Source organism: Podarcis cretensis (assembly GCF_951804945.1).
Source record: "Podarcis cretensis genome assembly, chromosome: 18".
In the NCBI taxonomy this organism is placed as follows: Eukaryota; Metazoa; Chordata; class Lepidosauria; order Squamata; family Lacertidae; genus Podarcis; species Podarcis cretensis.
The window spans coordinates 8,985,431-9,012,470 of record NC_137188.1 but is presented as its reverse complement, the minus strand read 5'-3'; the positions used below and the strand labels follow the sequence as shown (position 1 = coordinate 9,012,470).

The following is a 27,040-nucleotide window of genomic DNA, read 5'->3' as shown; positions in this document are numbered from 1 at the left end:
GTGCCCATGGAAGAAAGATGGGCGGCGTCGGCGACGCACCCCCCCAACCCCCCCCCCCACGAATCCTTGCTTCAGATCTAGCATTGTGGGCTGTGCCAACGCTGATGATGCCCAGCTGGCGTTTGGGGAGGGAGCGCCCGACGCCGGCTGATGCACAGCCCTGGGGCGCTGTCGCTTCCAGAGCGCGCTGCCTGGGCACTGCCCCTTTCCCCCAGGGAGGGGGGACCCTCCGTCTCTCCCCCCCCAGCCCCCCCCCGCCAGCCCCCTCCCTGCTCGCATTCAGACCTGCTGCTCCGGCGCGCGCGTCTCCGCCGCTTCTCCGAGGCGCCTTCCGTCGGCTCCGGAGTTCGCCGGAGCTCCGGGTCAGGGTGGGGGGAGACGGGGCGGCCCCGGGAAGGAGGAGTCCCGAGGAGGCGGGCAGAGGCGCTCTCGCTTCGCTTTCCCTCCTTCCCTCCCTCCCGCCTGCGCTTCCCCCTCCTCCGGGGCCGAGAGGGAGGAGCGGAGCCTGTGGATCATCGAGAGCGACGGGGAAAGGCGCAGGAGCAGCCGTGCCTCTGAGCGCGCGCAGAGCGCGGCCAGCCCTAAGCGCAAAAACGCGCGCGCGCCTTGTTGTTGTTGTTGGTTGGTTTGCTTGCTTGTGATTAAATAAAAATAAAAATAAAAAATGTGGTCGGATTCTCCCCGCGAGGGGGAGGGCTCCTGGCTGGCCGTGCCTCTGAGCGCACGCAGAGCGCGGCCAGCCCCAAGCGCAAAAACGCGCGCGCGCCCTGTTGTTGTTGTTGTTGGTTGGTTTGCTCGCTTGTTATTAAATAAAAATAAAAATAAAAAATGTGGTCGGATTCTCCCCGCGAGGGGGAGGGCGCCTGGCTGGCCGTGCCTCTGAGCGCGTGCAGAGCGCGGCCCGTTCCAAGGGCAAAAACAAACGCGCGCCTTGTTTGTTTGTTTGTTTTTAAAGGGGCTCAGTTTCCTAGGATTTCTTCTGGGTTCTGGAAGGTGTGGAGTAATAATAATGAAGCAATTGGGCCTCTGAGCGTGTGCAAAGAGCTCCCGGCCCTAATGGCGATAATGATGGTGCGCGTTGCTGTTTGCTTGTTTTTTTGCTTTCTTGTTTATTTTTAAAGGGACTCCGTTTCCTGGGATTTATTCTGGGCACTCTGTTTTGGGCCCTGGAAGGTGTGGAAAATGAAGCAGGGCCTCTGAGCCCGTGCAGAGTGCCTTTCACACTTCCTCATGGATAAAAAAGAGGGTTGGGTTTTTTTTGGGGGGGGGGCTGTTTAAGAGAGGCTCAAGCATGGGAGTAGCCAGTGGGGGCAGGTGCCCTCTCCTCAAGTAAATAAATAAAAACGCTTAACTAAAAGTAGAAATGGTAGAAAAATTTGAACAGATTTTTCTTGACACCTTAAGGCCAGAAGGTGTGGAATTAAGAATTTTTAGTTTTAATTATTCACATCCCAGGTTCCCCCAGAGGAGCTCAAGGTGGTTTCCTTTTTAATTTTTTTAAATTTATGTTAAATTTATAGGCCGCACTTCATCTGTTGGTCTCCCATTTCGGCCTCGCAACAACCCTGTGAGGTCGATCAGGCAGAGAGAGAAGAGAAGAAGAAGAGTTTGGATTTGATATCCCACTTTATCACTACCCTAAGGAGTCTCAAAGCGGCTAACATTCTCCTTTCCCTTCCTCCCCCACAACAAACACTCTGTGAGGTGAGTGGGGCTGAGAGACTTCAGAGAAGTGTGACTAGCCCAAGGTCACCCAGCAGCTGCATGTGGAGGAGCGGGGAATCGAACCCGGTTCCCCAGATTACGAGTCCACCGCTCTTAACCACTACACCACACTGGCTCTTAGACGGTAACTGGAAACCTAGAGAGCAAGTGGGGGTTTTAAGGGGACTCCGTTGCCTAGGATTTCTTCTTGGCACTTGAGGCGGGGCCCTGAACGTTGTTGGAATAATAAGAATCACATAGGTTACCAGGTTTTTTAAAATGAATCCGGGGACACTTTTCAACTTCAATGGATTTTGTATGGGGACTGATTTGTAAATCTGGGGACTGTTCCCGGGAAACAGGGATGTCTGGTAACCTTATAGTGTCTCTGAGTATCTGCAGAGTTCCTTTTGCACAATCCCAATGGATAAAACACAGGTGGTCTTTTTAATATATTTTTTAAGAGGCTCAGTAATCTCGGGATTTATATGCGAGTCTCAAAACTGGACCCTGGAAGGTCCAGTGTTTTGACAACAGCAGCGGCACGTTGTTGTTGTTGTTTAGTCATTTAGTCGTGTCCAACTCTTCGTGACCCCTGGACCAGAGCACGCCAGGCCCTCCTGTCTTCCACTGCCTCCCGCAGTTTGGTCAAACTCATGTTGGTAGCTTCGGGAACACTGTCCCACCATCTCGCCCTCTGTCGTCCCCTTCTCCTTGCGCCCTCCATTTTTCCCAACATCAGGGTCTTTTCCAGGGAGTCTTCCCTTTTCATACTATTCAGTAATCCATTGACTGATGAAGCGTGTAGCGTGTAATATATCTGGAGAGGTAAATGGTAAAGGTAGAGGGACCCCTGACCATTAGGTCCAGTTGCGGACGACTCTGGGGTTGCAGCGCTCATCTCGCTTTATTGGCCGAGGGAGCTGGCGTACAGCTTCCGGGTCATGTGGCCAGCAGGACTAAGCCGCTTCCTGCGAACCAGAGCAGCGCACGGAAAGCCGTTTACCTTCCCACCGGAGTGGTACCTATTTATCTACTTGCACTTTGAGGTGCTTTCGAACTGTTAGGTTGGCAGGAGCAGGGACCGAGCAACGGGAGCTCACCCCGTCATTGCGGGGATTCGAACCGCTGACCTTTGATTGGCAAGTCCTAGGCTCTGTGGTTTAACCCACAGCGCCACTCGAACAGGTCTCCTTTTGCCCACTCACGTTATTCTCACCAGGGTGGTGGCTTTGATTTGCCTTCCTGTGATTGATCCATGCATACGGTTTCGTGTTTCCAACTCAAGACCCGTTGAAGAACATCTCATCCAGTTCAATCTTTGAAAAAACAGCTTTGAGAAACTTTTTCACATTCTCCAATCTGCTACCCTTGCCATTGCTGGGGTTGCCGTTCTGTGATTGGACTTACGCTACTTGTTGAACGGTTCATTTATCCAGTCTGTATAACATTTATTGCACATGTACCTTGTTAAGATACAATTGTAGATGTTATCCGCTCCATGTTTACAGCGTCTCCAGGCTTTGTTTTGCACATGACACCTTTGTTGCCTGAATGGTTACAAGTCTATCCCTATTCTAGCTACTACTCTAGTAAATTTGGTTTTATACTTAAAAGCCAGTTTGTGGTGTTGTCGTTTTGTTGCATTACTATTACTGTCACCACATTTGATACTTTGTGTATATACCTTGAGATACGACAACAATCTTGAAATAGAGCGTTGCACTAGATACACTGTAAACACCCTTTTTATGTGTTATTCAGTCGCAGAAGTGATTTGGTTGTGAGAACGGCGCTGCAAAATAGAGGAGACCGAGTTTCGAATCACAGAATGGGAATCAAACCTGAAACCTTGATGTTACCAGCAGTACTATGCTCTAAAAAAAAAGGGGGTGGCGATTTTTGGGGTTTGAGTCATTTAGTCGTGTCCGACTCTTGGTGACCCCCTGGACCAGAGCATGCCAGGCACTCCGGTCTTCCACTGCCTCCCGCAGTTTGGTTAAACTCCTGTTAGCAGCTTTGAGAACACTGTCCCACCATCTCGTCCTCTGTCGTCCCCTTCTCCTTGTGCCCTCCATCTTTCCCAACATCAGAGTCTTTTCCAAGGAGTCTTCTCTCCTCATGAGGTGGCCAAAGTATTGGAGCCTCAGCTTCAGGATCTGTCCTTCCAGTGAGCACTCAGGGCTGATTTCCTTCAGAATGGAGAGGTTTGATCTTCTTGCAGTCCATGGGACTTCTCCCAAGAAGCAGGCGTCTTTCGATATACCATATTCATTTCTAATTCACATCCCGTTCCTTATATTCAATTATGAACTCCTTGATTTTTTACTTTTGTTTCCTATTCCCATTATCCACCTGCTATTGTTTTATCGATTCCTGCTCCTTACATAACAGCAACATCTTCCCTTAAAGAACGAAAGAGGTTTATGTCATCCCATCGTCCGTCCACTTAAACATCATTTCTTATTACCGTATTTTTTGCTCTATGAGACTCACTTTTTCCCTCCTAAAAAGTAAGGGGAAATGTGTGTGCGTCTTATGGAGCGAATGCAGGCTGCGCAGCTATCCCAGAAGCCAGAACAGCAAGAGGGATTGCTGCTTTCACTGCGCAGTGATCCCTCTTGCTGTTCTGGCTTCTGAGATTCAGAATATTTTTTTTCTTGTTTTCCTCCTCCAAAAACTAGGTGCGTCTTGTGGTCTGGTGCATCTTACAGAGCGAAAAATACGGTATTTCTATATTAATTTTTTTCCCTTTTCCATCTTGCGACGGAACGGCAGGCTGTTCTAAGATCTCTGCAGCCACCTGCGAGGTGAGCTGCACAGATCAGAGGTGGCGAAGAGGAAAAGAGAAGCAACTGATATGCAATTAAAAACCATATAGCACTCAGCACCGGGCAGTACCAGGCGGAGAGAATTTGCTAAGTGGTCCCCTAAGGCCCAAAGCAATTTTCAATCGGTCCCATGTGGGAGAGGAATTTGGGAAATGCTGATGTATGTGGTTCTCTGGTTAATGGCTGCTTGGCAGACTGAGCCTGGATCTCTGACCAAGTTACAGTGGCCAGTTGGGTGGTTGTGGGGAGCTTAATAATAATAATAATAATATATTTATACCCCACCCATCTGGCTGGGTTTCCCAAGCCACTCTGGGGGGCTCCCAACAGAATATTATTATTAATAATAATAAAGTGATAAAACATCAAGCATTAAAACTTCCCTAAATAGGGCTGCCTTCAGATGTCTTCAAAACGTCAGACAGTTGTTTATTTCCTTGACATCTGGTGGGAGGGCGTTCCACAGGGAGGGCGCCACCACCAAGAAGGCCCTCTGCCTGGTCTCCTGTAACCTCACTTCTTGCAGGGAGGGAACCGCCAGAAGGCCCTCGGAGCTGGACCTCAGTGTTCGGACTGGACGATGGGGGTGGAAACGCTCCTTCAGGTCTACTGGGCCAAGGCCGTTTAGGGCTTGAAAGGTCAGCACCGAAACTTTGAATTGTGCTCGGAAACATCCTAGGAGCCAATGGAGGTCTTTCGGGTGTTATATGGTCTTGCCGGCTGCTCCCAGTCCCCAGTCTAGCTGCCGCATTCTGGATTAGTTGTAGTTTCCAGGTCACCTTCAAAGGTAGCCCCACATGGAGCGCATTGCAGTGGTCCAGACGAGAGATAACCAGAGCATGCACCACTCTGGCGAGACAGTCTGCGGGCAGGGGGTGTCTCATCCTGCGTACCAGATGGAGCTGGGAGACTGTTGCCCTTGACACAGAATTAACCTGCTCCTCCATGGACAGCGGTGAGTCCAAAATGTGGGGCATAGGAATTCATTCATTCCCCCCCCAAAAAAAATATAGTCCGGCCCCCCCACAAGGTCTGAGGGACAGTGGACCGGCCCCCTGCTGAAAAAGTTTGCTGACCCCTGTTCTTAGCGAGCCTAGGTAAAGCTAAAGGGATCCCTGATCGTTAGGTCCAGTCATGGCCGACTCTGGGGTTGCGGCGCTCATCTTGCTTTATTGGCTGAGGGAGCCGGCGTACAGCTTCCGGGTCATGTGGCCAGCATGACTAAGCCACTTCTGGCGAACCAGACCAGCGCACGGAAATGCCATTTACCTTCCCGCCAGAGTGGTACCTATTTATCTACTTGCACTTTGACGTGCTTTCAAACTGCTAGGTTGGCAGGAGCAGGGACCGAGCAACGGGAGCTCACCCCGTTGTGGGGATTCGAACCACCGACCTTCTGATCGGCAAGTCCTAGGCTCTGTGGTTTAACTCACAGTGCCACCTGGAGTTAAATACCATCTGTGAATCATTTTCAGGTCATTCTCTGGGTGTGCTCCCATTTTACAGGGGGATAACTGAGGCTTAGCAGCAAAGGACTGGCCTTTGCGGAAGTCTGAGCCCAGATCAAATCCTGCTCTTCCCTCCCTCTTCCTTTCCCCACCCTCGGTCCGCCAGCTCCCCCTCCCTGGGACTGTCCTGCGCGATCAGCCTTGAATAGGCCGTCTTGACCGGTGCAAAGTTTTAAATAAACAGCAGAGGCCAAAAGGCATTGATTCTGCCTCTCCCCCCTGGAAGGATATCTATTCCGCAGGAGACAAGAGGCTGCCTAGCGATCAACTTTTGTGTTTCCACCTAGCGAAGGCTCCCTCTCCATGTTCTCTTAGGCCATCGAGAAAAAAGCCTTTACAGTAACTAATATTCTTTGAACAGCTGTGCCGATCACTTAGCCGACAAGCTCCTTTGTAATCCAATTCTGGAGGAGCATACTGTACAAACCCTCCCCGTGCCAACTTGGCACGGCCCGTTCGCTGCTGGCATCCCTGGGCGGTTCTGACGTCGCGACTGCACACAAGCTCCGAGCGGCACCTCGCGCTAGATCAAGCAAAATGCAAAAAAAACAACAACCCAACAACCTCGAACAAACAGCTGCAGGTTGTTAGCCCTGCAGACAGGTGTGGCGTAAAGGTGGGAAGGCACAGATCCAGCCTCAAGTCTCCCTAAAGCAGGTGTGGGAACCTTTAGCAGAATGAGGCCCATATTTCCTTCTAGCTAAAGGCCGCGGGGCCATGTGGTCACTCTGGGTAGGGGAGAGGGAAAGGGAGGCAATTGAAACGTGAGCCCACCTGAGATTTCTCCGAGGAAAATAGGGATGTCCTATTCCAGGGGTTGATGCTGTGGGCGGGAAGGTAAACGGCGTTTCCGTGCGCTGCTCTGGTTCGCCAGAAGCGGCTTAATCATGCTGGCCACATGACCCGGAAGCTGTACGCCGGCTCCCTCGGCCAGTAAAGCGAGATGAGCGCCACAACCCCAGAGTCGGCCATGACTGGACCTAATGGTCAGGGGTCCCTTTACCTTTACCCCGCTGCTATGGGAAAGCACGCCTTGGTTTAAGAAAGCTTCCAGCATATATAAAAACATAATAAAACATTAAATATTAAAATAAAACTTCCCTTGGGGGTCCGGTAACTCCATCACCTCCAACATTTCTCCATCCTAGGGAAAAGCGGGATAATTTTGGATCAAATCAGAAACTGGGACGGCTTTTCTAAATCAGGGAGGTCCCTGGAAAATAGGGACACTTTGAGGGTCTGCTATTGTTGCAGAAGAGGGGTTTAAACCACTCTGAGGATTGTCGTTTCACAAGGGGAGCCTCTCTTGACCTTCTTAACAGACTACATTTCCCAGGATGCTTTGGGGGAAGGCATTATTGTTTGAGGACAGGGACATTCTAAGAAAAATAGGGACATCCTAAGGAACAGGTGGCGCTGTGGGTTAAAGTCTCAGCGCCTAGGGCTTGCCGATCGAAAGGTCGGCGGTTCGAATCCCTGCGGCGGGGTGCGCTCCCGCTGCTCGGTCCCAGCGCCTGCCAACCTAGCAGTTCGAAAGCACCTCCGGGTGCAAGTAGATAAATAGGGACCGCTTACCGGCGGGAAGGTAAACGGCGTTTCCGTGTGCGACTCTGGCTCGCCAGAGCAGCGATGTCACACTGGCCACGTGACCCGGAAGTGTCTCCGGACAGCGCTGGCCCCTGGCCTCTTAAGTGAGATGGGCGCACAACCCCAGAGTCTGTCAAGACTGGCCCGTAGGGGCAGGGGTACCTTTACCTTTACCTTTAAGGAACAAAGGGACTTTCAAATCGGAAACCGGGATGGCTTCTGTGAATCTGGGACTGTCCCTGGAAAACAGGGCAACTCGGAGGGTCTCTCCTCCAACTCATCTCTGACCTTGCATTTCCTGCATGCTCCAGGCAATCTGCACATTCTCCGGTCAGGATGCAGAGTCTCCAAGAAACGTGCTCTCCCACTCCCACCCCCTTTTCCGTTGAGAAATGTGCAGTTATCTATATCCTTGGGCTGCTGTTTCTCCCCTGCTTAATCTCACATGGCCTAAGACCTATCACCTTCTTATCTGCCAGAGGGTAGGAAGACGTGCGGGTCCCTGATAAAGATTATCTTTCCCCCCTGTTAACGGAAAAATCCGAGGGCTCCTTTGGACAAAAAACAAAGACACCAACCAGGATTACTTGGAGCAAAACAGCAGCCTGTAGGCTTGGCCTTTATTGATCTGTTGCAACAGGGTGCTCCCCTCACCCACAGGAGAGAGGAGGAACCCAGAAAAATGGTGTGCAAGGCCTTATAAAGGCTTTTGAAATTGCCACCCTGTACGCAGGTGGCGCTGTGGGTTAAAGCCTCAGCGCCTAGGACTTGCCGATCGAAAGGTCGGCGGTTCGAATCCCTGCGGCGGGGTGCGCTCCCGCTACTCGGTCCCAGCGCCTGCCAACCTAGCAGTTCGAAAGCACCTCCGGGTGCAAGTAGATAAATAGGGACCGCTTACCAGCGGGAAGGTAAACGGCGTTTCCGTGTGCGGCTCTGGCTCGCCAGAGCAGCGATGTCACGCTGGCCACGTGACCCGGAAGTGTCTCCGGACAGCGCAGGCCCCCGGCCTCTTAAGTGAGATGGGCGCACAACCCCAGAGTCTGTCAAGACTGGCCCGTACGGGCAGGGGTACCTTTACCTTTACCTTAGATCAAGACCACCCCCAGAAACATCATACATACATCACAGAAGGGGTGTAACCTAAGACCACCCCCCAGATACATCACACCTACATCACAGAAAAAGCGGTCTAAAACAGAAATTTGAATGTTGTTTTTCTCTTGTCCTTGTTTATCTCCTGTCTGGCAGGTTACTTGATTAGATTGCCTGGGTAGCCTGGCCAGTCTTTTGTAATGATAAATACTTAGTTTCTGGGCCAGGTCACAGGCTCACACCCTAGTCATATCTTAAATGTGCCCTTAAGACAGGATTTGTAAGGAAAGAGACAATGGGGAGGTTTCCCATTTTGACCTTGCAGAGAAAACATTTGCTCAGTTTAGGAATCAAAATGGTTCCAGGTCGGTCTTCCTGTGCTGATCTATGTACGTGCTTCGTTGGTACACTTACAAACATTACCATATATCTAAGACCATAAAGGGCTGCAGGTGGCGCTGTGGGTTAAAGCCTCAGCGCCTAGGGCTTGCCGATCGAAAGGTCGGTGGTTCGAATCCCTGCGGCGGGGTGCGCTCCCGCTGCTTTGTCCCAGCGCCTGCCAACCTAGCAGTTCGAAAGCACCTCCGGGTGCAAGTAGATAAATAGGGGCCGCTTACCAGCGGGAAGGTAAACGGCGTTTCCGTATGCGGCTCTGGCTCGCCAGAGCAGCGATGTCACGCTGGCCACATGACCCGGAAGTGTCTCCGGACAGCGCTGGCCCCTGGCCTCTTAAGTGAGATGGGCGCACAACCCCAGAGTCTGTCAAGACTGGCCCGTACGGGCAGGGGTACCTTTACCTTTACCTTTAAGACCATAAAATTCCTATCATAACCCAAGACCTATCCCCTACTTATCAGCCAGATGGTAGGAGGCTGTGAGGGTCCCTGATAAAGATTATCTCCCCCCCCCCCACACACACATAAACCGGTCCCAGCTGGTGAGATTGCAAGCGCATTCACATGAGAAGCGTATGATGGGTTTTTGTTTCAAAGCTGCCTAATTTATCGTGGCTTCTTGGCCATGCGAATCCTGGTAACTGTAACCGATTGAGGAGCTGAGAATCCTGTTAGAAATCTAATGGGGGATTCACAGTCCCTGACGGCACCATAAGTACTTTATCCCTGCTGGCAAAGGAATCGAAGAATCGTAGATTTGGATGGGACCCCCAGAGGTCCTCTATCCCAACCCCTTGAGATGCAGGAATCTCACCTAAAGCATCCATGCTAGATAGCCCCCCAACTTCTGCTTAAAAACCTGCAAGAATGGGCATGGTTGGCCAATTGGTGCCAAAGAAGGACAGAACTGATGGGGTAGTGTGTCCTAGACCTGGACCTGTCTTAATTCTTTTATTACCTTTTTAACCTAATGTCCCGAGCCTATTTTGGGGCCATTATATGCTTTATATACATTCGCAGTAATATCGCTTTGAATTTTGTTTGGTTGTTTGTCTCTAGCATTTTTATTTTTTTTAATCCTGCTATGGCTGTATGCTAATGCAATAAAGGTTTGATTGATTGGCTAGCCAGGGATTCCCCCAGGCAGACCTCACCCTTTGACTCCAAACGCTCCTCTTTTCCCCCTCCCGCCCTATCTGATCCTGAACACGAGTTGATCTTTGGACAGCACATCAGCAAAAAAACCCACAGATCCCTCGTTCGCCTAATCTGGCACCGAGAGCTGCTGACATGTCACCGGAGAGCGATTGCGCTCGCATCTCTCCCGACGATCCGGACGGGGCAATGTCTGTTCAGCGAGACGGTTAGATTGTGCTGACACCAGATCTCCGGATTTCTTGGAAAGGAAGCGAGGACATGACCGCGGGGAGGGCTGCGAGGCTGGGAATTGTCTCTGGGAAACAACCAGGGCCTTGTTTCTGCCTGGATGGGAACTGATGTGTGTGCCATGTGTGTGTGTGCACGCGCACGCTTTTTCCTTTTCACCAAATCGCGTCTGCTTGGACTCCCAACCCTGAGCTCCGTCGCAGCTTTGACCTGCAATTACCAGGCCTCTGAATCTCTCCCAGAAAAACAACGCAGAAGGTCTTTATCCTCTAATCCCCTTATCTCAAGGCTTGTGATAACTAAAGTGGTCCGCGTACAACTCTGAACATTCTTAGAAAATTCAGTAAATATGTTCCTTACATGTGCCTGGTGGTTTGGAGGGCTCTTTGCCCTGAAGACCTTACAGTTTAAAAAAGGTCAAATTTTTACATACGGGCCTGGCTCGCTTGTGACACCAAACCATGCTTTGCTCATCATTAAACCATGGTTTAGCGGCATCCTGCTGAAACCCATGCATATAATTTTTTAATTAAATTTTGTTCCACAACTTAACATACTCATTTTTACATCCTTGAGATATCAATGACTTCTTCTCTTTCCATGGTTCATTTTGCATACCATAAACCCCTACATATTTTACAAAAACTATACCATTCAGTTCCCCATTATTACATCCTTCAAAACTTATTTACACTGTTGAATTTATATTAAGGCTGCCAACATTTGCAGATGTATACAACCCCCCCTCTCATATATTAAATAAATGTTTTCCAATCTTCTCTAAATGTTCTCTTATTCTCTTCTTGTTCTCTTATTCTATATGTTAAGTCTGCAAGCTGCACATATTCTGTCAACTTAAGTTGCCATTCTTCTTTGGCTGGGACCTCACTCGTTTTCCATTTTTGGGCTAACAAAACCCGGGCCGCAGTAATGGCATACATAAATAACTTTATTATTTTTTTTTGACACCTGGGAATTTCAGTCTGAATTATCACCAACAGAATGGACTCTGGGGTTTTTTTTTTGGGGGGGGAGTACTTTTAAACATTTTCCCCCCAATTCATTATAAATTATTTCCCTATACTCTTTTACCCTTTTAAAAGTCCGCGACACGTGAAAGAAGAAGAAGAAGAAGAGTTTGGATTTGATATTCCGCCGTTCACTACCTTTAAGGAGTCTCAAAGCGGCTAACATTCTCCTTTTCCCTTCCTCCCCCACAACAAACACTCTGTGAGGTGAGTGGGGCTGAGAGACTTCAAAGAAGTGTGACTGGCCCAAAGTCACCCAGCAGATGCATGTGGAGGAGCGGAGATGCAAACCCGGTTCACCGGATTACGAGACTACCGCTCTTAACCACTACACCAAACTGGCATGTGATGCCTTCTGCGTCTTTGCATCTTCAGCGCTTATCTGATGCAGTCTTATGCATCTTTGCAAGTCTAAAGTTAAAGGTAAAGGTCTCATGAAATGCAAAGATTATTGTCTGTGATAGGTAAAGGTAAAGGGACCCCTGACCATTAGGTCCAGTCGTGACCGACTCTGGGGTTGCGGCGCTCATCTCGCTTTACTGGCCGAGGGAGCCAGCGTACAGCTTCCGGGTCATATGGCCATAGGGTGGCATACAAATTTCTTAATTTATCTGTAAGCTGCCTTGAGTCCCAGTCGGGGGAAAGAATGGGGATAAATAAATATATCATCAACAGCGTAGAATTGCTATACCCCCAAGGACACCCCCCAACCCACTGCAATGAAAGAATTGTAGGAATATTGCAGGAGTATCATTATTCAGATGGGATGCCGGTGGCGCTGTGGGTTAAACCACAGAGCCTAGGACTTGCTGATCAGAAGGTCAGCGGTTCGAATCCCCGCGACGGGGTGAGCTCCCGTTGCTCGGTCCCTGCTCCTGCCAACCTACCAGTTTGAAAGCTCGTCAAAGTGCAAGTAGATAAATAGGTACCGCTCCAGCGGGAAGGTGAATGGCATTTCTGTGAGCTGCTCTGGTTCGCCAGAAGCGGCTTAGTCCTGCTGGCCACATGACCCAGAAGCTGTACGCCAGCTCCTTCGGCCAGTAAAGCAAGGTGCCTATTCCTTTACCTTTATGCCACCCTATATCTGCAGGTCTTACCATAAAATCACAAGATAAAAAAACGAAATAATAAAAACAAGAACGACCCAATAACACCCCCCCACCAACCTACACACTTCCCATTTAAAAGCAGTATGAGGTGTTAATCGACCAAAGGCCTGGTTAAAGAGGAACGTTTTCGCCTGGCCCATAAGATGTATAATGAAGGCGCAAGGCGAACTTCCCTGGAGAGAGCCTTCCACAGATGGGGAGCCACTGCAGAGAAGGCCCCGTTCTCGTGTTGCCACCCTCCGGACCTCTCGAGGAGGAGACACATTAAGAAGGGTATCAGAGGATGATCTCAGGTCCGGGTAGGTTCATATGGAGAGCAAAGTCCTTGTTGCTGCTTTGGTGAAGAAAAGCAAACTTGCTTCGGCTGTGGCGCGGAGGACAAGCAATGGCGGAAGAGGGGTCTGACCCTGCCGCTGCAGAGGAACAGCGTTTTGGGGAATGTGGCCTGACGTGGCAGAGCAAAGTTTGTGCACTGATCTGTTCCTTGACGTGGGCATCTGAGTTTTGCAACGGCAAACTGCAGGGAGGGGGGGTACCCAGTGCGCCGTCAATGCCACCGTGAGGTGTGCTCGTCCCATGCACTGTGGGCACCCAGCCATGCGGGGTACAATTATTATTTTTAAAGGCCTTGCCAATAAGCCAGGACTGCGATAAGGGGCTATAAATAACCCGCGTCACGAGAGAGCTTCATGCTCACGGCTTCCTGCAGAAGCAACACAGATGGGGTTTGCATTCTGTGTCTCTCCGGAAATGAGAGAAGGAGACGTTGGGGTGTGTGTGTGCATGGGAGCCAAGAAGCCTTCAGTAGCCAGCAGCCAAAACCAGGGGAGTCGACCTCTACCTCTGCCCCACGGGACCCACTTGCTTTGGTGGCAAAAACCCTGCAGCTTCGGAGAGCCAAAAGAGAAACAGTTCCGGCCCTATCATTGGGCAAAGGGAGACGGCCGCTTCAGTCGACAGATCTTGAAAGGCCCAGAGGGCTGGATGGAAAATTGGCATGAATCAGAACTGAGGGCCTTGACTTAGAAGGTTAATTATAGCTGGAAGAGATTACTGTAATCGGAAATTAAAGCTCCTTGCGGAAAGTCTGACATCTTTTAGCTTGGCTTGCCCGAAAAGGAATAGCCAAGCGACCTGCAACCATTCTTAATAAAACCATAGCAAAGCTGTTGGTCTGAGTTTGAGCTCTGTGACACACTGGGCAATAGATATAGGTCACAATATAGATTTTAACCTCTGGGGAAAACTCTGGAAAAGTGACTTGAAGTTCACAGCATGTTATTCTTTGAAGGAGAAGAACTACTTGGAAATGATTCACAGATGGTATTTAACTCCGAGTAGGCTTGCAAAGGAGGGACGTGGGTGGCGCTGTGGGTTAAACCACAGAGCCTAGGGCTTGCCGATCAGAAGGTCGGCGGTTCGAATCCCCACGATGGGGTGAGCTCCCATTGTTAGTAGATAAATAGATACCGCTCTGGTGGGAAGGTAAACGGTGTTTCCGTGCACTGCTCTGGTTCGCCAGAAGCGGCTTAGTCCTGCTGGCCACATGACCCGGAAGCTGTACGCCGGCTCCCTTGGCCAATAAAGCGAGATGAGCATCGCAACCCCAGAGTCGGTCACGACTAGACTTAATGGTCAGGGGTCCCTTTACCTTTCATCAAGCTCAGGAGTGTCTACACGAACTGGCAGCCGCTCTCCAGGGATTTCAGGCAGCTGCTGGGCTGCTGGCAGGAACCGAACCCAGGACTCTCTGCATGCCTGTCTCAGCTTACAAGCGTACAGAGGCCAGGATCCCTGTCTTATCAGCAACTGCTTTGTGAATGGCCAATGCTGATAACATGAAATCATTGTCGGGTTTCATTTTCTGCACGACAGTTGCCTCTGACCTCGTTTGTTCCCCTCTTAACCACATCCCAGACATGCGCATTGATTCAGAAAGGCAAATAGACGGCCAGAGACTCAATAAATAATGCCTTTGCAACTGGTCAGCAAAAAAATAAATGTTTACCACAGGACTTCCTGTTGCTTCTGCTACAACAGAGTTATTTATTTATTCCATTAAGACACCACTTCCTCTGCCCCCGCTGGCAACCCTGTACGGGGAAGGGTTTTTTTTTATTTAATATTTTATTCTGTTTATATATACAGTGGTACCTCGGGTTAAGTACTTAATTCGTTCCAGAGGTCTGTTCTTAACCTGAAACTGTTCTTAACCTGAAGCACCACTTTAGCTAATGGGGCCTCCTGCTGCTGCCGAAGCACGATTTCTGTTCTCATTCTGAAGCAAAGTTCTTAACCTGAGGTATTATTTCTGGGTTAGCGGAGTCTGTAACCTGAAGCGTATGTAACCCGAGGTACCACTGTATGTTCAAAGCTGGGGCAACCCAAACCAGTCAGATGGACAGGGTATTAAAAAAAATAAAATTATTATCATTACTATTATGATGATGGAATAAGACGTCCCTAGCTTCATCGGAGAAATGTCGAAGGGTATGAGAACATCCTTTGCTCCTAAACGCAGGGGTCAGCAACCTTTTTCAGCTGTGGGCCAGTCCACCGTCCCTCAGACCATGTGGGGGGCCGGACTGTATTTTTTGGGGGGAAATGAACGAATTTCTAAGCCCCACAAATAACCCAGAGATGCATTTTTATATAAAAGCACACATTCTACTCATGTAAAAACACCAGGCAGGCCTCACAAATAACCCAGAGATGCACTTTAAATAAAAGGACACATTCTATTCATGTAAAAACACGCTGGTTCCTGGAACTGAGAAGGTGACTGGGCTGCATCCGGCCCCTGGGCTTTAGGCTGCGTAAAGGTAAAGGGACCCTGACCGTTAGGTCCGGTCGTGGACGACTCTGGGGTTGCAGAGCTCATCTCACTTTACTGGCCGAGGGAGCTTCCGGGTCATGTGGCCAGCAGGACTAAGCCGGTTCTGGTGAACCAGAGCAGCACACGGAAACGCCATTTACCTTCCCGCCGGAGTGGTACCTATTTATCTACTTGCACTTTGACGTGCTTTCGAACTGCTAGGTTGGCAGGAGCAGGGACCGAGCAACGGGAGCTCACCCCGTCATTGCGCGGATTCGAACTGCTGACCTTCTGATCAGCAAGCCCTAAGCTCTGTGGTTTAACCCACAGCACCACCTGCGTCCCATTTAGGTTGCCTACCCCTGCCTAAACAGTTTTCTGCGTCAGTCTGGGTTGTAACCGTTACCCTTTGGGAAAAAAAGCAACCGCTACCAGTTTAGGACTGTTCGATGGGGCATTTAATCTCAGCACCGATCTGGTTATAAAGTCACCGCGATCTGAGCCCAGCAAAGCATGTGTTTTTCACAGGCAGGGTTCCAAGTTCAATCCGTTTCCATTTCTGCTGAAAAGGAACGGGCAGGAGCGACCGGGAAAGCTGCTTCTCTGCTCGAGTCCCTGGAGAGTCAAACTGGGCTGCGAGGCAGCTTCCTAGGTCCCTATTAAAGGCTCCACCCACAACAATGAGGACTGGAATCTTGATTTGTTTTTAGCTTGGTGGTAGAGCATAATCTTTCTTGGGCTCCATGATCACTGCAGATGGTGACAGCAGCCACAAAATTAAAAGACGCCTGCTTCTTGGGAGAAAAGCAATGACAAACCTAGACAGCATCTTAAAAAGCAGAGACATCACCTTGCCAACAAATGTCCGTATAGTTACAGCTATGGTTTTCCCAGTAGTGATGTATGGAAGTGAGAACTGGACCATAAAGAAGGCTGATTGCCAAAGAATGGATGCTTTTGAATTATGATGCTGGAGGAGACTCTTGAGAGTCCCATGGACTGCAAGAAGATCAAAACTCTCCATTCTGAAGGAAATCAGCCCTGAGTGCTCACTGGAAGGACAGATCCGGAAGCTGAGGCTCCAAGACTTTGGCCACCTCATATGAAGAGAAGACTCCCTGGAAAAGACCCTGATGTTGGGAAAGATGGAGGGCACAAGGAGAAGGGGACGACAGAGGACGAGATGGTGGGACAGTGTTCTCGAAGCTACCAGCATGAGTTTGACCAAACTGCGGGAGGCAGTGGAAGACAGGAGGGCCTGGCGTGCTCTGGTCAAGGGGGCCACGAAGAGGCGGACACGACTAAACGACTAAACAACAACAACAGAGCACAAGATCTGCATGTTCCAGGTTCCGTCCCCAGAATCTCCTGGTACAACTGGCTGAGACCCCCCCCCTCTGTAAATATCTTATTTTTCCATCTTTTAATAATTTCAGGGGGGGTGGGTTCATAGCTGTCAAATTTTCCTCTTTTTTTAAAGGGAAATTCCCTTATTCCGAATAGGATTCCTCACAAGAAAAGGGAAAAGTTGATAGCTATGGGGGAGGGGGGGTTTACAAGAAATTTTCTGCACCGGGTACCACCTGACATTGCTACACCACTGCTTGGAAGGCTCTTGTAGGCTAGGGCAATCAACACTGCTCTGGACAGACACCCCCCCCCCCAAAAAAAAATAATGATTCATTTATTTACACATGCAAGAACAGCAGCAGAATCTTATATGCACAGAACAGGAAAGAAGAGGATATACACCAACAGTAGAATAATGGATTTTAAAGCAAATGGACTGTGAGGAACTGGCGGAACGAACAGCAAAAGTAAGAGAACAACACGAAGGTCTCTACATGGAAGAACAGAAGCCCTTTTTGGAATATCTGAAATAATATCGTAATCAGATGAGACCGCGAGCAGGGTCTGAAATATTGATAATATATGAAACAGAATAATATTTCTTAGGTGCCTCAAGAACCGCCTCTCTCCAAATTTGAGGATGGGTGGCGCCTAACAGATTGACGTTGAATCCTGACAAGACAGAAGGACTGTTTTGGGGGGACAGGAGGTGGGCAGGTGTGGAGGACTCCCTGGTCCTGGATGGGGTAACTGTGCCCCTGAAGGACCAGGTGTGCAGCCTGGGAGTCATTTTGGACTCACGGCTGTCCATGGAGGTGCAGGTCAGTTCTGTGTCCAGGGCAGCTGTTTACCAGCTCCATCTGGTACGCAGGTTGAGACCCTCTCTGCTCACAGACTCTCTTGCCAGAGTGGTGTATGCTCTGGTTATCTCCTGCTTGGACTACTGCAATGTGCTTTATGTGGAGCTACCTTTGAAGGTGACCCAGAAACTGCAACTAATCCAGAATGCGGCAGCTAGACTGGTGACTGGGGGCGGCTGCCGAGACCACATAACACCAGTCCTGAAGGCCTACATTGGTTCCCAGTACATTTCCGAGCACAATTCAAAGTGTTGGTGCTGAACTTTGAAGGCCTAAAAGGCCTCGGTCCAGTATTTCTGAAGGAGCATCTCCACCCAAATCGTTCTGCCCGTACACTGAGGTCCAGCTCCGAGGGCCTTCTGGTGGTTCCCTCATTGCGAGAAGCCAAGTTACAGGGAACCAGGCAGAGGGCCTTTTCGGTAGTGGCACCAGTCCTGTGGAACACTTTCCCATCAGGTGTCAAAGAGAAAAACAACTACCAGACTTTTAGAAGACATCTGAGGGCAGCCCTGTTTAGGGAAGCTTTTAATGTTTAATAGAATATTTTATTGTAATATTTTGTTGGAAGCTGCCAAGAGTGGCTGGGGGAACCCAGACAGATGGGCGGGGTATAAATAAATAAATAAATAAATAAATAATAATAAATGAACCTACCCAGACCCTGAGATCATCCTTTGAGGCCTTTCTTCATGTGCTGCCTCCTTGAGAGGTCCGGAGGGTAACAACATGAGAACAGGGCCTTTTGTACGGTGGCTCCTCGTTTGTGGAATGTTCTCCCCAAGGGCGGCTTGCCTGGTACCTTCATAATACACCTTTAAGGTGCCAGGCAAAAATGCTCCTCTTCAACTAAGTCTTTGACTGATTAACATCTGATGCCCTTTTAAAATGTGTGGTTTTGGGGGGAGGGTGTGATTATTGAGTTGTTCTTGTTTTTATTTTGATTACGTGTCTGGTGTTTTTTATAGGGCGGTATGCAAATTTATTAAATAATAGTAAAATGGGGTTGAGAAAGGCACGGAGGGAAAGGTGGGAAGTCCAAGTGAAAGAGAAATGTATAACGAAGTTAGAGTATGGAATATATACCGTATGCAAATGTTTTAAAGCTTAATAAACAAAAAACAACGGCCCGACACTGCGACTGACGAACATATGGTCCGCCTAAGGTTTCTCCCTCTTGCCCCTTAGATATCTCACATCTGGAAACCCAGGCGAGGCAGACGGCAGCATTTGTGCTCGCGTGCATTTCAAAACTGAACTCGCAGCAGAGCCCAAAAGGCCCAAAGACGCGTGACATAATAAGGCTATTGTTCTATCTCAGAGAGCCAGCCGAGAAACAGGGGCTGCTCCCAGGAAACGGGGGCAGTCGAAACAGTTCGGAATCTTGGAATGTTTTCCAGCTCTCCAGCAACACTCATTACAAAACGTCAAGCCTGCCTTTTGGCGTGAAAAAGGATAGGGTTCAATTTTTTTAATTTGCCTAAAATTTTTTAATTTAATTTGCTACCTGAAACTTCCTGGTTCCCACACCTAATGTGCCGCCTTGAGTTTTGCTTAGGATCGTGAGACTCGCACGACTTTTAAGCCGTCCTCAAATAGGGCTGTCCTTGCTTTTCAAGATGCAGTCTAAACCTAGACAGCATCTTAAAAAGCAGAGACATCACCCTGCCGACAAAGGTCCGTATAGTTCAAGCTATGGTAATAATTACCATAATTACCATAATAATTACCATAATTATTAATTATTAATTAATTAATTAATTAATTAATTAATTATAATAATTACCATAATTACGCAGGTGGCGCTGTGGGTTAAAGCCTCAGCGCCTAGGGCTTGCCGATCGAAAGGTCGGCGGTTCGAATCCCTGCGGCGGGGTGCGCTCCCGCTGCTCGGTCCCAGCGCCTGCCAACCTAGCAGTTCGAAAGCACCTCCGGGTGCAAGTAGATAAATAGGGACCGCTTACCGGCGGGAAGGTAAACGGCGTTTCCGTGTGCGGCTCTGGCTCTGGCCAGAGCAGCGATGTCACGCTGGCCACGTGACCCGGAAGTGTCTCCGGACAGCGCTGGCCCCTGGCCTCTTAAGTGAGATGGGCGCACAACCCCAGAGTCTGTCAAGACTGGCCCGTACGGGCAGGGGTACCTTTACCTTTACCTTTATGGTTTGCCCAGTAGTGATGTATGGAAGTGAGAGCTGGACCATAAAGAAGGCTGATGTAGCCAGCGGGACTAAACCGCTTCTGGTGCAACGGGACACCGTGACGGAAACCAGAGCGCACTGAAATGCTGTTTACCTTCCTGCCGTAGTGGTACCTATTTATCTACTTGCACTGCCATGCTTTCAAACTGCTAGGTGGGCAGGAGCTGAGACAGAGCAACGGGAGCTCGCTCCATCGCGGGGATTCGAACCGCTGTCCTTCCAGTCGGCAAGCCCAAGAGGCTCAGTGGTTTAGACCACAGCACCACCACTTTAATCTAGGTCTTGTTCGCCACAACGAAATGTCTATTCCCCCTTGGGGTCCCTTCCAATGTTGCAGTTCTACGATTCTATGATCTCAGCTTCATTGCTTGAATGCAGCTTGCTATTAGAACAATTTGCTTGTCCCAGAATCCAATAAGGAGAAGCACACACATTGGAAATGCAAATTAACTATGGAACAAGACAGAGGTTTTTTTTAACTGTGGTCACCAACTCTGGCCGCCAACACAAATCTACATAGTTGCAACTGGACCCGCCACCAGTTGCAAAACACGCCTGGTACCTGGGGAATTTTGAACGCTACTAGGGATGTGAAAGGGACGCGGGTGGCGCTGTGGGTTAAACCACAGAGCCTAGGACTTGCCGATCAGAAGGTCGGCGGTTCGAATCCTCGCGACGGGATGAGCTCCTGTTTCTCGGTCCCTTCTCCTGCCAACCTAGCAGTTCGAAAGCACGTCAAAGATCAAGTAGATAAATAGGTACCGCTCCGGCGGGAAGGTAAACGCCGTTTCCGTGCGCTGCTCTGGTTTGCCAGAAGCGGCCACATGACCCGGAAGCTGTACGCCGGCTCCCTCAGCCAATAAAGCGAGATGAGCGCCGCAACCCCAGAGTCGGTCACGACTGGACCTAACGGTCAGGTGTCCCTTTACCTTTACCTTAGGGATGTGAAAGGGCTCATTTCCACCCATTCCTCTCGGAATCTGCTGTGTACAGCAATGTTTCCGTTCTGCTGCAGTTTGGGTTCTGCAGAAACACCAACATTATTCTGGGTTGCCGTTTGCCGTGGCCAAATTTACCAGTGCAATTCTTTACATGATCGTCGCAGCATTCATTTGAACGACGGCAGCAGGGGGCGACATAATCAATATGACACCGGATGAAAATATTGATCCCAAACTTCAGACGGTGGGGAGGGTATGACGACAGAGAACACCAATTATATTGTCCAAATCTCTCCATTCACTCACCCATTATTTGCCCCCTTCCCCCTTCTGCCTCACTATCCCCCCCGCAACCACCCTTCTTTCCAAACAGGTCGAGATTTGATCGAATCACTCCATAGATCACACATCAAAAGCGCAAGCAGAATCCATTTCGACTCCACCATCAGAAAGCCTAAGCGCGTCCAAGATGCCACATCAACGCCTATGCAAAATGAAACATCTTGCTGCCGCAGCTCAGCTCTACAAATCAAAAGGGAGCAGGGCAGGCGAGCATGGAAGCCAACCTGCATCCTTAAAAAACAGACTCTCCACCGCAGTTGTCTAAAAGGGATCCCAGATCCCTTTCCACGAGCTCTGCTGCGAAGGAAACTCCCAAGTCAAATGCACTTATAACAGAAAGCTTGCTCCAATATTTCATAGAATTGGAAAGGGCTCCAAAGCTCATCCAAACCAACCCCTTAATAAGCGCCCTCTAAGGCACCTCGGCTTTTACAACCCTATTCCAGGCAGGCACTCAGCAGGCCTGCACTTTTACAAAACAGCACCAGTTGGACACCTGCCTGTCGCACACTCTGTCTCAGGGTGCGGGGCAGGAAGAGGCGAGGTGGGCACACCTGAGCATATCGGAGCAGTTCCCCCTTACCTTCTCCAGCTGCAGCCGAGGCGAGAGCTCTTCACCCGTTCGGAGAAATTACCCAAAGTGAAGTGTTGGCCGGCCTTGGACTCTGCGGACCAAAGTTTATTAGCTGATGGCTGTCGGGAGACGAATGCCAGAGAGTTAGCAGATCAATGTCTGAAGCCACGGGAGGGAGGGGGAGCCCGGCTGGCTGGCAGGAACAAAAGGCAGATGATAACCAGACACCTTTCCCCCAGAGCAAGATCTTCTACGTGGAATTTGTTGTTGTTGTTTAGTTTAGTCAAACTCATGCTGGTTGAGAACACTGTCCCACCATCTCGTCCTCTGTCGTCCCCTTCTCCTTGTGCCCTCCATCTTTCCCAACATCAAGGTCTTTTCCAGGGAGTCTTCTCTTCTCATGAGGTGGCCAAAGTATTCCATGGAATAAAGGGAAGTAATTTCCCGTGGAGGTTAGCCAAAAAAACTGGAAATCACAAGAAATACCAACAATGGAAGAATGGCAGATGAAGATGTTGGACTTTTTGGAGCTGGCCGACCTGACTGGAAAAATCCGTGGCCAGGAAGAAGAGGAGATACAAGAGGATTGCAAGAAATTTTAAAAAAATATTTAGCTAAATATTGTGATATAAGAGAAATAGAAAATTCTTGGAAGTAATAAATAGGCTTAGGGGTAGAATAAGAATGTTGTTGTTTAGTCGTTTAGTCGTGTCAGACTCTTTGTGACCCCATGGACCAGAGCACGCCAGGCACTCCTGTCTTCCACTGCCTCCCGCAGTTTGGTCAAACTCATGCTGGTAGCTTCAAGAACACTGCCCAACCATCTCGTCCTCCGTCGTCCCCTTCTCCTTGCGCCCTCCATCTTTCCCAACATCAGGGTCTTTTCCAGGGAGTCTTCTCTTCTCATGAGGAGGCCAAAGTCTTGGAGCCTCAGCTTCAGGATCTGTCTTTCCAGTGAGCACTCAGGGCTGATTTCCTTCCGAATGGAGAGGTTTGCTCTTCTTGCAGTCCATGGGACTCTCAAGAGTCTCCTCCAGCAGCATAATTCAAAGGTCAGCGGTTTGAGTTCTTTAGGAAATCAGCCCTGAGTGCTCACTGGAAGGACAGATCCTGAAGCTGAGACTCCAAGACTTTGGCCACCTCAGGAGAAGAGAAGACTCCCTGGAAAAGACCCTGATGTTGTGAAAGATGGAGGGCACAAGGAGAAGGGGACGACAGAGGACGAGATGGTGGGACAGTGTTCTCGAAGCTACAAACATGAGTCTGACCAAATTGCGGGAGGCAGTGGAAGACAGAAATGCCTGGTGTGCTCTGGTCCAGGGGTTCACGAAGAGTCGGACATGACTAAACGACTAAACAACAACAACAACAACAATTTTCACCAGGGAAATGTTGGAGGGGGTGGAATGGTACAGGGGTCTGCAGACTTTTTCAGACTTTTCCCACTGTCGCTCTGACCTTCTAGGGAGCCAGACTGTATTTTGGAAAAAAATATGAACGAATTCCTATGCCCCACAAATAACCCAGAGATGCATTTTAAATAAAAGGACACATTCTACTCACGTAAAAACATGCTGATTCCCGAACGGTCCACAAGCCGAATTGAGAAGGCAATTGGGCTGGATCCAGCCCCCAGCCTTAGTTTGCCTACCCATGAAAGAGGACGTCCCTATTTTCATCAGGGAAATGTTGGAGGGGATGGAACAGCAATATAGAAATGTAATAATAATAATAATAATTTGGAAAACTTTAATTCACTCATGATGTGAAATCATACATATAATTAAGTATGTGGATGGGTTAACAGTTTGTAATTGTTTATTGCCGTAATAAGTTGCATTAGCAGGGGTTAAGGTCCTCCTGACCTGTCTGGCGCAGCCTTGATCTGAAGCCAGGACATACCCATTAAATCTCTTTTCAAACAATAAAAGTTTATAGGGCTCTGTTTACCATGCCAGAAGCTCTTCCCACTAGAGTTTGCTGTTGAGCCGAGAGACAGTTTACAAAAGGGTTCTTAGGTGTTTCTCGGAGCTAAAGGGCGGAGATACGTAATCTGTTAAATAAATAACGCTCATGAATAAATAAGGAGAGATTATTATTGGATGGCTTCCAGGAACACCATTGTCTTGGCTGCGAGAGAGAGGCGAAATCGCTGGTGAGCAAACTTATCCCGGGGAAGCAGCTGAAGGTTGTGTCTGCTACTGATTGAATTGAGACTGATAACAGAAGCTGCAGTGTTCCAGCTCTGTTTTTTTCATTCAAGGATGATTTAAGCAGATGCAAGGTTTTGTCTTGTTTGAGCATCTTCTACAACATTTCTCTGATGAAAATAGGGACACCCTATTCTCTCTTTTACAAAGATCATGGCGACTGGTCCCATCACCTCCTGGCAAATAGAAGGGGAAGAAATGGAGGCAGTGAGAGATTTTACTTTCTTGGGCTCCATGATCACTGCAGATGGTGACAGCAGTCACGAAATTAAAAGACGCCTGCTTCTTGGGAGAAAAGCAGTGACAAACCTAGACAGCATCTTAAAAAGCAGAGACATCACCTTGCCAACAAAGGTCCGTATAGTTAAAGCTATGGTTTTCCAAGTAGTGATGTATGGAAGTGAAAGCTGGACCATAAAGAAGGCTGATTGCCAAAGAATGGATGCTTTTGAATTCTGGTGCTGGAGGAGACTCTTGAGAGTCCCATGGACTGCAAGAAGATCAAACCTCTCCATTCTGAAGGAAATCAGCCCTGAGTGCTCACTGGAAGGACAGATCCTGAAGCTGAGGCTCCAAGACTTTGGCCACCTCATAAGAGAAGAGAAGACTCCCTGGAAAAGACCCTGATGTTGGGAAAGATGGAGGGCACAAGGAGAAGGGGACGACAGAGGACAAGATGGTGGGACAGTGTTCTGGAAGCTACCAGCAACAACAACAACAACAACAACATTCTCTCTTTTATTTGATAATCATTTTTATTAGTTTTCAATTACAATCCAAGAATAGCCTCATGATAACAATACCAATTTACAACACAATTATTAATACCAAATTGTGGCTGTAAGCTGCCTTGAGTGCCTGTTAGGAGGGAAAGGCAGGATACAACAACAACAACAACAACAACAACAACAACAACAACAACAACAACGGAAACTGTGAGAATGATTGGGAAGATTTCAGAGAATAAGTCCTATTAAACACATTGGGATGTAGATCTGAGTCAATATGCTGCCCAGGTTAGGCCCTGTTACTTGGGAGTAAGCTCCAGTAAATACAGTGGGACTTACTTCTGCGTAGACAGTATCAGATTCCATTTACAATACAGTGGTACCTTGGTTCTCAAACTTGATCCGTTCCGGAAGTCCGTTCCAAAACCAAAACGTTCCAAAACCAAGGAGCGCTTTCCCATAGAAATTCATGCAAAACGGCTTAATCCGTTCCAGACTTTTAAAAACAACCCCTAAAGCAGCAATTGAACATGAATTTTACTATCTAACGAGACCATTTATCCATAAAATGAAAGCAATAATCAATGCCCTGTAGTGTAAAATAAATAAGACAGTATTGTAGATGACAAAAATTGAAATTATTATTTTTTCTTACCTGATGATAGTCATTGTTTGGATGGGGGCGGGGCTTTTATCCATTTCCACAGTCACACAATCAATCCATCAGTAGCTGAACTGGGTTCCACACAGTCATAAAAACAAATGAACTGAAAAAGCCTCAAAAACAAAAACGCAAAATAAATAGCAAAGACAAAAGCGCCAAACTTAATCCGTATTGGAAGTCCGTTTGACTTCCGAAATATTCGGAAACCAAGGCACAGCTTCTGATTGGTGCAGGCACCACGGAAACAATAGCCGACAGCCACATTTTCAAAAAATATTCGAAAACCAGAACACTTAATTCTGGGTTTTTGGAGTTTGGGAACCAAAGCGTTTGAGAACCAAGGTACCACTGTAAGACGAAACATGTGCGCCTTACCACTGCAACCATTCTATTGAAGCTACCCAACCTCCCAAAATTTCAACATCTCTTGTGATGGCTTGACTCCTTTCTGTTTTAAAAATACAAATTCTACAAAGACTCTCCATATCTCCTCCAAATCATTTTTGCTGCGTATTCCCCGTCCTACCTTAATGGCAGATGTTAATTATCATTAATAGCACCTTAAAAAGTAGAGACATCACCTTGCCAACAAAGGTCCGTATAGTAAAAGCCATCCTTTTCCCAGTAGTGATGTATGGAAGTGAGAGCTGGACCATAAAGAAGGCTGATTGCCGAAGAATTGATGCTTTGGAATTCTGGTGCTGGAGGAGACTCTTGAGAGTCCCATGGACTGCAAGAAGAGCAAACCTCTCCATTCGGAAGGAAATCAGCCCTGAGTGCTCACTGGAAGGACAGATCCTGAAGCTGAGGCTCCAAGACTTTGGCCACCTCATGAGAAGAGAAGACTCCCTGGAAAAGACCCTGATGTTTGGAAAGATGGAGGGCACAAGGAGAAGGGGACGACAGAGGACGAGATGGTGGGACAGTGTTCTCGAAGCTACCAGCATGAGTTTGACCAAACTGTGGGAGGCAGTGGAAGACAGGAGGGCCTGGCGTGCTCTGGTCCAGGGGGTCACGAAGAGTCGGGCACAACTAAACAACTAAACAACAACAACAGCTATATATCCCACACCTCTTTACACCATTCTTGTATTTTATATTCTGCTTGCCCCTTCCACTTCCTAGCTGTCATAATTCGTGAAGCTGTCAATAAATTTGTGAGCAAGCCCTTCACAGGGTGAAGGTTCTCCATTTGGTCGCTAGAGGGCAACCCAAGCCCTCGACTAAATACTTGTAGCCCAGGTGAAAGAATTTAAGGACTGGAAATGGGATTTAAGAAGGCCCAGAAGTGGTTTAAATGCATTGCCTCATTTACACCTGGTATTGCCTCAGGTTGAACAGGCTGTGCACAGGGCCAGATTTAGATCTGATGAGGCCCTAAGCTACTGAAGGTAATGTGGCCCTTTATATGTCCAGCTGTCCTTTGTCAGCAAGAAATTGCCACTCTTTTTTGTGTTGAATATAACCACTGTGGCGCTTGGGCTTGCCGATAGAAAGGTCGGCGGTTCGAATACCCGCAATGACGGGGTGAGCTCCCATTGCTCGGTCCCAGCTCCTGCCAACCTAGCAGTTCGAAAGCACCTCAAAGCGCAAGTAGATAAATAGGTACCACTCCGGAGGGAAGGGAAATTGCGTTTCCGTGCGCTGCTCTGGTTTGCCAGAAGCGGCTTAGTCCTGCTGGCAACATGACCTGGAAGCTGTACGCCGGCTCCCTCGGCCAGT

The 27,040-nt window shown here is 48.7% G+C and overlaps 1 protein-coding gene across 2 annotated transcripts in view; it reads right to left on the bottom strand.

Moving 5' to 3' along the window:
- CERS4 (ceramide synthase 4) overlaps nt 1-21,821 on the bottom strand; it is a 96,800-nt gene extending 74,979 nt beyond the window's left edge. The window contains exon 1 of one of the 2 annotated variants that reach the window (XM_079960824.1): nt 21,726-21,821. The gene's annotated coding sequence lies outside the window, so the exon portion shown is untranslated. Of the gene's footprint in view, nt 1-285; nt 434-21,725 lie in introns of those variants that run through there. The other variant, XM_079960823.1, reaches the window with a different exon arrangement.
- Nucleotides 21,822-27,040: the final 5,219 nt, after the last annotated feature.